At 37.5% G+C, this 14,694-nt stretch overlaps 1 long non-coding RNA gene across 1 annotated transcript in view; it reads right to left on the bottom strand.

Annotated features, from left to right (window-relative positions):
* The window catches only part of LOC134297865 (uncharacterized), a 64,835-nt gene extending 53,515 nt beyond the window's left edge, over window positions 1–11,320 (bottom strand). Inside the window, exon 1 of the long non-coding RNA XR_010004742.1 lies at window positions 11,086–11,320. This is a non-coding gene — a long non-coding RNA (uncharacterized LOC134297865). The remainder of the gene's footprint in view (window positions 1–11,085) is intronic.
* Window positions 11,321–14,694: the final 3,374 nt, after the last annotated feature.

The raw sequence follows: 14,694 nt of genomic DNA, 5'->3' as shown, positions 1-14,694 counted from the left end.
CAAAGTCAGCCCAATGGTCCATCTGGCTTGCTATATTATTTCTAACTAGCAAAGGCCCTTCAATCTGAATTTCTAATTCTACCTACCAGTTCCTTTTCTTTCTCTGGTGCTTTCTATTGAATGACTAACTAGGCTTGACTCTGCTTAGTTTTTTTTTTAACTAGGGTCCTTTTAAAACTACATAATTCTGCTATTTATTTATTTAATTAATCAATTCATTTGTATCCCCACCTTTCTCTCAGCAAGAGAGTTTAAAGTGATTTGCACTATGATTTTCCCTTAACTACCATGACTGTATTCTGGTGAATCCTGAGTCTTGCAAGTTTGGTGAGACATTAGAGTCCCCTGGCTAAGATTTCTAAGTCCCCTTTCTTAAACTGCAAATCTCAGGATTCTAGTTAAAGTGGAATCATTACCTTCATTGTAGTATTAAAAGGTTCCAAAAGAGATCAGATGTATTTGGGGTAGTATGATAATCAACACATTATATGGTTTTTAATTTTACCAAAGTATCTGGAATACAGCCGGTCATATCTGGAAGCATTAGAACGCTCACAGTTTGTGCCTATTGATATATCAACAACATCCTTATAATATATGCCACTAGCACTTCCAGCTGTGTGACTGAGACAACCAATCCATTACAACCATATAAAATCTTCCAAGTACAGTAACACAGTAATAGTTACTATGGATGTGGAATCTTGATACATCAATATCCTGCACAATGGTAGACCAGTTGTTAGGAACATCATTCCAGATGGAATCATAACAGAGCTAGCCACTAACATCAGCTACTTTGTTCTCACAAAGACCTACTTCACTTTTGGTAAAAACATTCCTGCCCACCGATAACTCTCCTCTACTTGATATTTGTTGAATATATTTTCAATTTGGACTCGTTTAGAGAACTCATTCAAGACATTCCACCAGAATTTCAATAAACGTCTATTCCTAGGTACTGTGCTCCATTATCTGAGGAAGTAGTCCAAGACTGTGTCTACATTTACACAGATTTTCCAGGGTAAACTGCTCTGGAGCTGTCTTGATGGTGTCCAGGAGTGTCCCCAAGCCCTGTTGGCATCCAGATGGCTGGCTGGGCAGAGGGTGTGTTGAGGATACCAACACTGCTTTGTCAGCAGCCACAAGCAGTTCTCTTGCAGAGGTTTTCTGGAAATGTTGCTTTTCCTGGTCACATGGCTGGACACCCTGTTGTGACCTCACCCAAATCAATGTCATCAGCAAGGTTATGTGAAGGAGCTGCTTGTGGCCAGTGACACAGAAAATGTGTTTGTTAGATGGACACTGAATTGGGCCATATCCAGCCTTCTTTATCCAGCTGTTCCACCTTCAAACCACTGAGATCACTCCAGAGCTTCCCCATGCACCAGATTAAACAAATCCAGCAGCACATTGTATGGATTTTCCATATCAGCTGATAGGTAAGTACACATTATTAGACTGAGGAAGACATGGCCTTAGTCTATGAAAGGAATTAATACAGTAATGTTTATTCTATTAAAATTCCTTGGTCTTTTCAAATAGCAATTACATCTTAATAAATTTGGGGGATTTCTTTTATTTTAATGCAATAAATATATGTGACATATTTAATATAAAATATATAACAACCCATGTTTACACGTTTTACTTGACTTACATTTGGGTCATTTTAAGGATTTACCACATTAACTTTCCCTAAGATGTGTCTTCCTTGGTTCTGTCGTCCTATTCCTGTTCTTTGAGCTCCGCTACAGTTTTAACAAGAATAACCTCTTAGTGGTAATCTCTTTAGCTTCATGAAGGACTAGACTTTTGCCCTCTCCTCCTTCTGGCTCCCTTCATTATTTCAGTAGAGGGCTAGCAAATACATCTCAATGTTTTATATCTTTCGGAACTTTCCTGAAACCTGGTTGTTTGTCACTATGGCTAGCTTTTAAAATAATAATTCCAATAAACTGTTTCATAAAATAGTTTCTGTGTGATTTTGCACATTTGATTCAGCTATCATATATAGGGCAGACTGGCATAACGTTTCAGGTAGTGAAATAAGTATGAGTAAACAGCCTAAAATTGAGCTTTTTCTGTTAGTTACGTTTTTCATTTATCAGATGCCCGGAGTAAAGTTGTCACAGTAAATGGCAATCGGTTCACCAGATAGCTGGCATTATGAAGTTCCTCAGGTGATTGTTGATGTTATATACTTGACTGTGGTTAAAAACAAAGCTAGAAAAAAATATAACTGTCATTATTATAAATGCTGCAGCAAAATGCTTCTGAGCAGCATAATATGTGTGTGTTATTATGGCCTATTGTTGCTATGAATAGAACCACCCAGACACCAATTAATGTCTTACCTCTATGATTATTGCTGGCTTATCTACACCACTGGTCATATATCGGTCGTTTGAGATGACATTTTGATTTTTGAAAGATTTAGAAAAGATTACATTCAGTTTAACTGAAAATAATGTGAAGATAGGGGGATTAATTAAGATTTTAAACCACAGGGAATAAATTTTTTAAGGAAAATTAACTTGCTTAATTTGGAGCAATTCAGATGAATAAACATACAAAGGCTTAAATCCTGTTATGAATCCTGTCTAGAGTAAACTGACTGAATCAAGAGGATTTTCCTGTGTGTTGAATCACCATTCAACAATTGATGGAATGAGTCTACTCTCGTTAGGAATAACCAACTAGGTGCCATGTCCTTCAATAGATAAAAACCACGACACATTTGGCCAAGCAATGTTAGAGTTTAAATTGGTGAAATTTATTAATGAAGAATGGACAAGATAGAAGAGCCTTCAGAGTTTTTTTTTTTTAGGGGCCACTGGGGGAAAAAAGATTCTGCCACCTCCTCTACTCTCTCTCTCCTGCTGCAGCAATTGGGCCTATTACATAGCAAATTAATAATGGGTTCTATCAGTCGCCAGTCTGGCAAGCATCACACCTTTTCTTTCTCCTCTCAAATAGTTTAAAATGCACCCTCACAAGTAAACTTCTTATCTGTATGAAGTCTGCCCTATCATCATGAGATTTGCATGAACCATGGGTTTTCTTCTCATTAGACTTTAGACTTCAGGTACTTATTCACTTTCCCTAAGATGTGTGTTCCTTTGCATTACATATGCAGCCATTTTGGGACAAGCCATGGAGTTGTTGACTGATCCCCATGGGATTGTGTTACTTACCTGCTAAGCAGTAGACCCTCTGGATTGTTTTTAGGATTCACTCAGCACTTTAAGTATTCTCCTGCTGTGTAATTATCCCTCCCTGATAATTCGACATAGCTTTGCATCTTGGCCTAGATCTTTTGACCCACATCGTGATTTTAATATTATTTTGTATATTGATTTTCTATGACTGTTTTTAATCATGTTGTAGTTTTATTGTTTGGTGATCTGTTTAATGTTTTTATCTGACTTGTATTGTCGTACCCGGGCATGGCCCCATGTAAGCCGCCCCGAGCCCCTTTGGGGAGATGGGCCGGGATATAAGAATAAAATTATTATTATATTATTATTATTATTATATTGAGCTGTATGTGTGTTAGCATGAGAGTGATTATAGGCCAGTATTACACAAAATGGTGGTCCATGGACTAGTGCTTGGTGAGTTTCCAGGAAACAACGAAAGCATGTGAAAAACCATCTTGGCACATTGGTGGGGCTACTGGATGTCTACACCAGATACCTTTGGGAGGGGGGCATGCTGTAAATGGGGTAGTTGGCAAAAATTGCTAATGCTACTTGAAAATGAATAATACACACACACACACACACACACACACACACACACGGTAAATCAATAACATCAAATGAGGCATCTTTATATTGAAGTTTATAAAGTACTGCCTTATATTTATATTTTAAATACAGTAAGTTTATATTATTTTACACTTTGGGATAGATCATAGATTGTCAGTACAGACAAGACTAATTTTACTAGGAAGGTTTATATTTAGGTAGACCTATATTTGTATTACTATATTTATATTACGTATATATTTAGGCATAGAGTGGATCATAGGGAGACAGCATGATGTAGAAGTTTCAGTGTCAGCCTCTGAATCTAGAAGACAGGAACTTGAACTCCTGCTCATCCATGGAAACCTTTTTGGTGACCTCCATCATACTCTCCCAGTCTAAGAGGAAGGCAATTTTAAGCCCTCTTTGAATAGAACTTGCCAAGAAAACCCTATGATGGGACTGTCATAAGTCAGAATTGACCTGCAGATATATAGATTACACACATATAATGCCTGCAATAGCTCTGTAAAGAAAGAAGGGGCAAGCTAATCCCATGTATCAGGAGTGGGAGTAATGAGTCCCTAGCCAGTAGAGTCAATGGTTAGGAATGTTGGGACTTGTCGCCCAACCATAAATGCAGGGCCTTATGATTCCCAGACCTGTCCTAAATACACCAGCAATGTGCTACTATACATGTCTACTCAGTCTAATGAGTTGATTTACTACCAGCTAAGTCATTATAAAAATTTTAGTGTTAAAACATACGCATATCCTTTAAATAAGTGAAGAGGAATATATTTTTTCCACATTTATTTAGATAGCAACTCACTTCAGACCTAGCCGGCAAAGGAAATAATAAAGATTGGAAACCTACATGTTCCCCATCCTTGCTTTAAACTGTTAAAGTCAGTCATTTGAAATAGTATTTTTAAAGCATAGTTGATGTCAAAAAACATAAATTAATACTTTCCAGAACTTCAAGTTCCTGACAAATCAGACTGTGATTGATCAATTACAAGGTTAAATGTGTGTGTATTGCAAAATTGGAAAGTAACAGAATCACATTACACAATTAGCTTTCATCATATTTTTACATTATAATAAGAAGGCAGTGGCAAACCTCCTCTGACTCTTATCAATAAAATCCTATAATATGGTCAAATAAATCAAAGTCAAATTGAAGGCACATAGTAACAAGAGGTGGATTGTGGACTGTGAGTAATACATCTTCTCCTCATGCTTCAGGTTGTCTGATGCTCCATTAATTGAGGTTTACTCCAGTTTGGAATTACAAGCACCAAACCAGCACTCTGGAGGCAAATCTTATTGTCATTGGCACAGAAATGAAGTTAGACCTATTAGTCATGACCAGATTTGGTCTCTTGGTCTCAATGGGCATGTTCCAAGTATGACAGAGGTTGCACCTACACTGTAGATTTAATTCAGTTGAACACTACTTTAATTGCCAAGTCTCAATAGGAGTTATAGTTTTATAAAGTCTTTAGCATTCTCTGCCAAATGGCACTGGTGTCTCACCAAATTATGACTCCCATGATTCCATCACACTGAGCCATGGCAGTTACAGTGATATCAAAATGTATTGCATCTACACTGTAGATGCACCCATTATTTATTTCTTATCATAATATTATTCTTTAAAAATCACTAAATCCACTGGGAGATTTGTTTTCAGTTTCGATGAAATGCCAGTGTTCTCCAACAAATTGTCTTGATGCACACAAAATTGGAAGACATGGCTTTCATTCCTAAAATTTGAATTGTTCTGTGTAGGCTCTTCGTGATTCTGAAATTAGTCCCCAGTGTTGCCTCTGAAAGGCATACATCTTTCAGCGAGAAAGGCAGTAAACATGGAGCCAGGATATAGAAATAATCTTTGTATATAGCAGCTGACAGGTTTACTAGATTAGTGTTCATAGCACTTATTGATATCCCATGATAGCATTCTATAGCTGAACAGGGTTTAGATTGACTCTGGAGTATTAACACTTGATGAAGGTAATCTGTTTTCTTCGCTGAGGCTCACAAACAAAGCAGTTAAATCCCCATTACAAATGGCTAAACTGGGACCCATTAAACTTCTTATAGGCCTTTCTCCTTTCTATAACCCCTGCAACATTTATAAAGAGCAATGTTAAAAATTTACAGAAGCTTGGGATAATTCTTTAAGAGGAAATGGGTGGGGGAAGACAGGATTTATTATTTTTTCCCCCCAAAATCAGGAACAGTTACCAAGGTTTAAAATGTTTTTAATGTAAGAATTAAAATAGTGTCCTACATGATTGTAACTGTATTAATTTTGTGCAAGTGATGCAGTGAATTAACAGAAAAGTCTTAATTTTGACCGCACATACTGTACCATCTTTTTGTTTACACAGGAAAACCACTGTGGATAATGGTTGGCACTGAATTTAGGTTGTGAATGTTGGCAAAAGAATGTATAGTATTAATGAGCAATTCCATATTAAGGCATCATAAGACACAATATTTTAATTATTCTGCTGTCATTAGACTATTGGAACATGATAGTTATTATTTTAATGAGGAACATCTCATAGGTCTAAAATAAATTGGGTTGGGAAAATCAACAAAGATTTGTCATTAAAACATAAAACATTTCCAAATAACCATAACATATTTTCTGTTTGGGGCATGTTTTTATGTCATGAGTTTTACAAGGACAAATAAAGTAAATAAATGGTCCCAGTGAAAGGTTGAAGAACAGCCAATGCTCCTATATTGTACAATTGTAGAAGTGAGCTCATTCATTCCTGTTTGGAAAAATTACTGAGAATGCCATTGCATGATAAACCATTCTCAGCTTTCTAAAATAAGTGTTATATAAATGTACCAAAATATTCAGTCACAAATATCTTGCTACATGGAGAACCTCATGGAACCCATCATATGACCTGCAATTGAAATATACTACCAATCCATGTTTATTTCCATCCCCAAAAGTGTATCACCCAAGCCAGTTGTTTTTACCTTGCTGCATGTGGTTGGTTCCAGCCCTGGACACACAGTCATCTCATAATACATATGAATGTGTGTGTTTCCAAGTTGCCTGTCATTGTTTGAAAACCCATCAGTTGTATAAGGTTTTCTTAGGAAAGGAATATTCAGAGGTGGTTTTCCATTGCCTTCCTATGAAATATAGCCTGCAGCACCTAGCATTCCTCAGTGGTCCTCCATCCACGTTTTAAACAGGCCTGACTCTGCATAACTTTCATGATTATATGAGTTCTGATTCAGGTCCCTTGTACACTGCCATATAAAATCCAGAATATATGCTTTGAACTGGATTATCTGGCAGTTCAGTTCGAAGAAGATAATGTGGATTATCTGCTTCGATAATTCTTTCCATAGGATAATATCGCTCTGCCCTAAACCCCATATGATATAAGAGACCATGATCCAAGTTAAAACCATTTCTTTCCATGGGATCCTTTTGTTCTGCATCAAACCCCATTGAATACAAAAGTCAGTGATCCAGGTTAAAACCAATTGCTTTCCATGGCATCCTATTGTTCTGCATCAAACCCCATAGGATACAAGAGACAGTCAGTTAGCCAGGCTTAAACCATAGCTTTCCATGGGATCCTATGGTTCTCCCCAAAGCCCATAGGATACAAGATACTGCTGACGGTTGGGCAATGAAACAGGATGGAGAAACTGATGGTTTCCATCTCACCTGTTTTTTAGTTGTAACCATGGGAATAAAGCGAGATGAGGTAGGAGCTCTGAACATGATTGCTGGGCTGTGTTCAGCGTTCCCTCCTTTCAGGACATTTCTGCCTCTTTTCAGCCCTGGAACATGTGATGAGCTCCGTGTCTCTCCATGCTTGAAAAGAGGCTTAAGTGTCCTACGGGGGGGAAATTTCTAAATAATGCCGAAGTTCCCTCCTTTCAGGATCCTTCTGCCTCTTTTCAACCATGGAGAGCTATGCATGACAGCCAGAAGTAATTTAACTCATGTGATGAGCTCAATGCCTCTCCATGCTTGAAAAGAGGCTGAAGTGTCTTTTGACTGGGAAATTTCTCAATGTGACATGTAACATGCAAGGAGGAAGTAAAACCTTCTCATCACACTTTAATGCTGAAACATCTGCGAATTGGGGGATTAGTACCTATTTATGTTCCCTCCAATTCAACCCCAGTTTTCCAGGCTTCTAAACTATATGTCGAACATGCACAGATAAAATGTGCTTCCTGCTTTGGATGTTTCTCAGCACAAGTTTAAGTGATCAGAGTTTGGAGCAAGGAGGGCAGAGTTAGCAGGCTCATCCTCCATGACTTCCATGTTTGTTGGAGACAGTATGCCTGAATAGAAGACCACCCAGAAATTAGACATGAATTCCTCTGAACACTTCATTTGTTCCCAGCATCTGGTAATTATTTTGCTTATTTATTTATTTATTTGTTTAAAGGAAATGGGAGGGTATAAAAGAAACTGAAGAAAAAGAAGAGAAAAGAACACAATTCTAACAGTAATGCAGAACACAGAAATATTTTGATATCATAATATTAAAAATACAATTCTAATTTAAAAGCTAATAAGATAGCTATCAGTGTCAATATTTGAGAATATGTACACTATGATCATAATATCATACGCTTCTCAGCAGCAGCCACCTTTTGTATTCTGACTGATACATTTTTGAAGGTAGCCTTATATATAATGTATAGCAAAGCATACATTTCACAAATTAGGTCAGAAAGTTAATGAGACCATGAATTGAACTAAGTAAGGCCAATGGGCTGAACATATGTCTTGGAGACAAATACCTCCAAGGCTTTTCCACAGCCGTCAGCCCCCAAATACTTCAAAAGCAATTGGGAGAAAATTTGAGGGAACAGGATTTTGCCATTTATGAAAGTCACAAGGAATGGCTTTATTTGATTTAAAGTCAGATTAGAATCACAGAATCATAGAGTTGGAAGAGACCTTGTGGGCCATCCAGTCCAACCCCCTACCAAGAAGCAGGAAAATCACATTCAAAGCACCCCCAAATGTTGGTCATTCACCCTCCAAAGAAGTAACCTCCACCACACTCTGAGGCAGAGAGTTACACTGTTGAACAGCTCTCACAGTTAGGAAGTTCTTCCTAATGTTTAGGTGGAATCTCCTTTCCTGTAGTTTGAAGCCATTTTTCCATGTCCTAGTCTCCAGAGCAGCAGAAAGCAAGCTTGCTCCCCCCCCTCCCTATCACTTCCCCTCACATATTTATGCATGGTCATCATGTCTCCTCTCAGCCTTTTCTTCTGCAGGTTAAACATGCCCAGCTCTTTAAGCTGCTCCTCATAGGGCTTGTTCTCCAGACCCTTGATCATTTTAGTCACTCTCCTCTGGACACATTCCAGCTTGTCAACATCTCCCTTCAATTGCGGTGCCCAGAATTGGACACAGTATTCCAGGTGTGGCCTGACCAAGGCAGAATAGAGGGGTAGCACGACCGAGGACATGGATTGGTAGTATATTTCAATTACAGGTCATATGATGGGCTCCATGAGGGAGGTTCTCCAGTTAGCAAGATATTTGTGACTGAATATTTTGGTACATTTATATGACACTTATTTTAGAAAGCTGAGATCTAGACACTAGACTTCTATTTATGCAGGCCATTGGCTTTTTTAGCTGCCGCATGACATTATTGCCTCATGTTTAATTTGTTGTCCACGAAGACTCCAAGATCTTTTTCACACATACTGCTGTCGAGCCAGGCATCTCCCATTCTGTATCATTGCATTTCATTTTTCTGCCTAAGTGGAGTATCTTTGTCCCTGTTGAACTTCATTTTGTTAGTTGTGGTCCATTCTCTAATCTGCTGAGATCATTTTGAATTCTGTTCCTGTCTTCTGGAGTATTACCTATCCCCCCCTAAACTGGTGTCATCTGTAAACTTGATGATCATGCCTTCTAATCCTTCATCTAAGTCATTAATAATAATGGTGAACAGAATCAGGCCCAGAATGGAACCCTGCAGCACTCCACTCATCACTTCTTTCCTGGATGAAGAGGAAGCATTGTTGAGCACCCTTTGAGTTTGTTCACTTAACCCATTACAGATCCACCTAACCATAGTTTTGCCTAGCCAATATTTGACTAGTTTGTTTGCCAGGTCATGGGGGACCTTGTCGAAGGCCTTACTGAAATCCAGATACACTACATCCATGGCATTCCCTGAATCTACCCAGCTTGTAGTTCTATCGAAAAAAGAGATCAGATTAGTCTGGCATTACTTTTCCCACCCAATAAATCCATGTTGACTACCACCCCAGTCTTCCCAACCCTGCAAAATTAAAAAAAAACAAGCTTGAAGAAGATATCACTTCTGGTTGCACTTTCTGTTTTGTTTTGTTCTAAAAATTCTGAAGAAGTGAGATTTTTCCCTCCAGTACTGTTCACCAAATGTGCTGGCGTTGAAACTTAATCTCCAGACCTGCTACAGTTGTAAGACCCTTAATATAGAGGTCCAAGTTTTATCTGGTACAGTAGAGTCTCACTTATCCAATGTTCTGGATTATCCACTGCATTTTTGTAGTCAATGTTTTCAATGCATTGTGATATTTGGTGCTAAATTCGTAAATACAGTAATTACTACATAGCATTAATGTGTAATGAAATACTTTTTCTGTCAAATTTGTTGTATAACATGATGTTTTGGTGCTTAATTTGTAAAATCATAACCTATTTTGATGTTTAATAGGCTTTTTCTTAATCTCTCCTTATTATCCAACATATTCACTTATCCAATGTTCTGCCGGCCCGTTTATGTTGGATAAGTGAGACTCTACTGTATTTATATACTATTTCTTCGTGAGGACAAATAGTTTTCCTACAATCTGAAGTGAATGCATCTGAAGACACCAGCCTACATTGCAAGTACCTAAATGCAACTGCCTACAGAAAATGATAGAACTAGAAGGACCCTTAGAAGTTGACTATTGCTTGTCTTGGTTTCTAACTAGAATGGTAAAATGTGATTCATCTGATCCAACCTTAACATGGAACAGCTCCATTGTCCATGTAATAATATCAAACAACGTATATAAAGTATCCAGTTCCTAGGCCCCTCAAATTATTTCCAGATGGTAGAACTTTTTGTGTATGGAGGGTATATTTTGCAGACAGCAGGAACAATAGCTTTTCTACATAAAATAAATGTCAAACTCTATTGTTGCTTTCAGAAAACTCAAGAAATTTGAGTATAGTGGTTGTCTTCCAATTTTGCTGATTCCCTTCCTAATGCAATAAAGAACAAAAGCAAAATAAAGTTAACATGATAGCATGTTTCCTTGTAATACTTACTGTTCATCCAGAAAACATATGCTGATAACTCAACTGTCACAGCTGCAGGAGAAAAAGAAGGCTCCAGCTGCACAAGCAACGAGGAAAGTCCTGGGAGAGTTAATGTTTTATATGAACTGGAGCTAAACTAGTGTCTCTCAAACCTTTAAAAAGATTCATAGTTTTGGCTGACAACTGTTTATATACACAGCTTCTTCATCCTTCTGCTCTTTTTTGAGAAGACCAAAGAAATGGCAAATGTGTTTCCCACCCATTTATATCAGAGTGAGAATCTGCAGTGAGTTTGTGAAATCCCTGGGACCATTAAGGATAGAATTCTACCACCTCCCCAAGAAAAGAAGACAGTATTACAGCTTAGTTTGGCTGAAGCATATGCACTGAGAAGCAAATTATTTAAACTTATCTTACTCTAATGTCCTACCTAAGCTGTGTGAAGCCAAGGGTTTGCAATTCTGTATACAAATGTATAGATGAGCTGAAGGGCTAAGTCAAATGAGGAATTATTGGTCAAAGTCCATCATTTTCAATAGTATTCTTATAGACAAATATTAAAAAAGATTAAAAATAGATAAGAAAATATATTTTGGGTATTCCGTAAATCAAAATATGAGATGCAGTTGTGCACAGTGATGAACATTTGATCAGCAGAATGTATAAACCTTTGTTAAAATTTAATTGAAAGAGGAACAAGTGAAAGATTACATGATAAAATGGGTATAGAATTTTAGATACAATAATAATACAGATGGAAAAATTGGAAATGTGGTCAAAGGAATTTAAATTTACATTACGTTATATAACCTTAAAAAGAATGATAAGATGATGTGCCATTGGTATTTGGCACTAGAAAAAGTGTCCAAGATGCATAAAGATGTTTTTAATGCAAATATAAGCAATAGGTGGGATCATTTTCCTCATATGTAAGTCGGCTTGTGGAATGGGTTGCTGAAATTTTGCTGAAATGGAAAAGTTAACAACATTGATCAGAGAAAAATCACTGGTGACATTTATGAAAGATTGGAAACCTTTAATTGACTTTTAACAAAGGGAGAATAACATGTTAAGATGTGGGTTTGCTAATGAGTAGCTTCAGTAAAGCAGTAAAACCATATCAATGGTAATCATAACAATGACCAGCACACATTTTGGTGCCTCAAATATTAGCCCTGCTTCTGGGTGTATTTGATATGGTGATTCCAAAAATGGCACCAGCCAACCCCCCCCCCCATCAGTTCTAGTTTTTGATATACAGATGTTATCTATCACTCGCCATCTTCACTTCACCCATAGAAAAACATGATAGCCATATCTTAGAAACTAGAGCTAGTGCAGTCTATCCAGTGTAATTTTCTGAGTTAGCATCCCAAATAACCACAGGAATAGGCCTAAAAACCAAGACACCAAGAATGTTTTGTGTGTGATTGGGTCGTTTAATTGAAGGTTACTTTATATAGCTACTCTATAATATCATTGTAAGGAAAATTGGAAGTCAAATGTAAATTTGTCTCTTATTATTCTTAACTAATTCTGTTTTTCTTTTATCATCTTTTCCTCTTTGGTTTTTCAGTTCTTGTCTATATATCTTTTGATCTTTTATTGTGCTGGAAAATATTCAATTAAAAAAAAGAAAGAGAAGAGAGGAAATACTGTTGTCTTCCTTGCATCTCAAATAATAAGAGGCAAGGGTGCACAATTTTTTGTTCACCTGCTTTCTACCACTACTAGTGGAACGGTGTGTCTACACAAGCATAGATGTCATTCTGCTAGTATTAAATTGAATTTAGGTCAGAATATATCTCCTCCTCTTTCATATTTTCACTTTTTCTCTCTAAAAAAAGAGAACCAGGTTTTGCTGATACCTTCCTATCAATCATGCCATTTAAGGGCCTTGGTGCTTTGAAATTCTTTAGATGACTAAATATATTGTTAGAATATTGAAGGAGGCTCTTCTTAAACTACTATACATATTTGCATGAGAATTATGGTTCTCTTTGGCAGACTCGCTAAATATTACAGCTTAAATCTATTACTAGGAAGCACAATTTTCTGTAATTTAATTTCCTAAGCTTAATGAACCCAGTAAATTTGCTCTCATGTCTTCCCAAGTTAATATGTTTAATTCAATTTCTTTGGCAAAAAGGGGACAAATTTACTCTTAATTGGATTAATCTAGAAATGAAAATATACGTATCATTATAGAAATCTCTGATTTATCATTCACAGATGTGAAAGTCCTTCATTACTACTTTAACTTTTAAGTTTTGTAGTCCTTAACAGAATAACAACAACAAAAACAGAAGCTATCTGCGGTTTTTTCCAGTCATTTTTTCAAAGTTGGATAAAATGTCTGCAGCTATGTTTTTAGTATTCGGTGAAATATGAAATCTCTTAACCGAAATGGGTTTTTCCCTGATTAAGACATATCACATTCTATTACTTGCAGCTCTAATACAACTCTACTCCACAGAGATTATAGGGTTTACTGCTTACTTTTAACATGCTATTGATCTGACTATTTTTTGAAGGGGAAAACTATATCAAGGGAAATAACAGTCTTAAAACTCTGATTCACAGAGCTCAAAAATGCACAAAGATCTTTTGATTGTTTCACTTTAACAAGTAGAAATTGCCATCTAGGAATAAAGGGCCCAAATGCCTGATAATGTCATATGACAGCCAGTACTCCAGAAGTGGAGAAGACTGTCTCTCTATATGCAACTCCCATCACTCCTCACCATGTGCTGGCTAAGCCTGATGACAGTTGTAATCCATTAGCATTGAGAGCCATGCTTACCCCATTCATGAACTAAACAATTGGGTTTACCATTTCATGTCTCCTTTGGTGGATGTGGCCTTGCTCCCCACATCCCTATGATACAGTGCACTGAGCTACCTCCCCCATAATATTCAGTGTGGAAAACCCTTATATGCTCCCTGGGACACCCAATCCATAATCACAGAGATTAGTGCTGCATCTGTGGAAATATAATTTAAGACCCATTTACCTAAGAGCAGATTAGCCCAGATAAGGCACATGAGACAAACCTAATACAGGATGGGCCAACTATTTAACTCTGTCATAGGATGCATGTAGCTGGGACTCTTCTACTCTCTTGAGATTTCAATGCAAATCCCTTGTCATTCTAGCCAAGAATGGGACACCATGAGGTTCATGATTCATCAACATCTGGAGAGTTACTGGTTCTACAGCACTGCTCTTGAATGTACCCTCACCATAGAAATGCAGTAAGCTATCATGTCATGTAGTCTGACCCTTGAGCAACAATCAACAGATCTCTGGCATTTCAGAAAGAACGTTTCCTGTTGTGACTGCGCCTTCGGGGACTGTGAATGATAGTAGTGTGATGACCCATGGGCCTTGTAGTCCTGCTCAGGACATTGTAATTCCTGATGAAGATGAAAACTTGGGTTTTTTACCTTCCCAGTCTGAACTGGATTCCTCTCAGCCAGATCTTTCCCAGGCAGATCTGGGAACCTTGCACCTGCAAGAAAGTTGTCTCCCAGAAGTATGTCAAACAAGCCCAGAGCCTACTTCTCCCGTATTCTTGCGCCGGGAGTTTTGTAAACAACAGAGAAGTTTGGATTCAG

The sequence above is a fragment of the Anolis carolinensis genome, chromosome 3 (genome assembly GCF_035594765.1).
Source record: "Anolis carolinensis isolate JA03-04 chromosome 3, rAnoCar3.1.pri, whole genome shotgun sequence".
In the NCBI taxonomy this organism is placed as follows: domain Eukaryota; kingdom Metazoa; phylum Chordata; class Lepidosauria; order Squamata; family Dactyloidae; genus Anolis; species Anolis carolinensis.
Note: the sequence above shows the minus strand (reverse complement) of the source record. Positions and strands in the feature narration are given on the sequence as shown.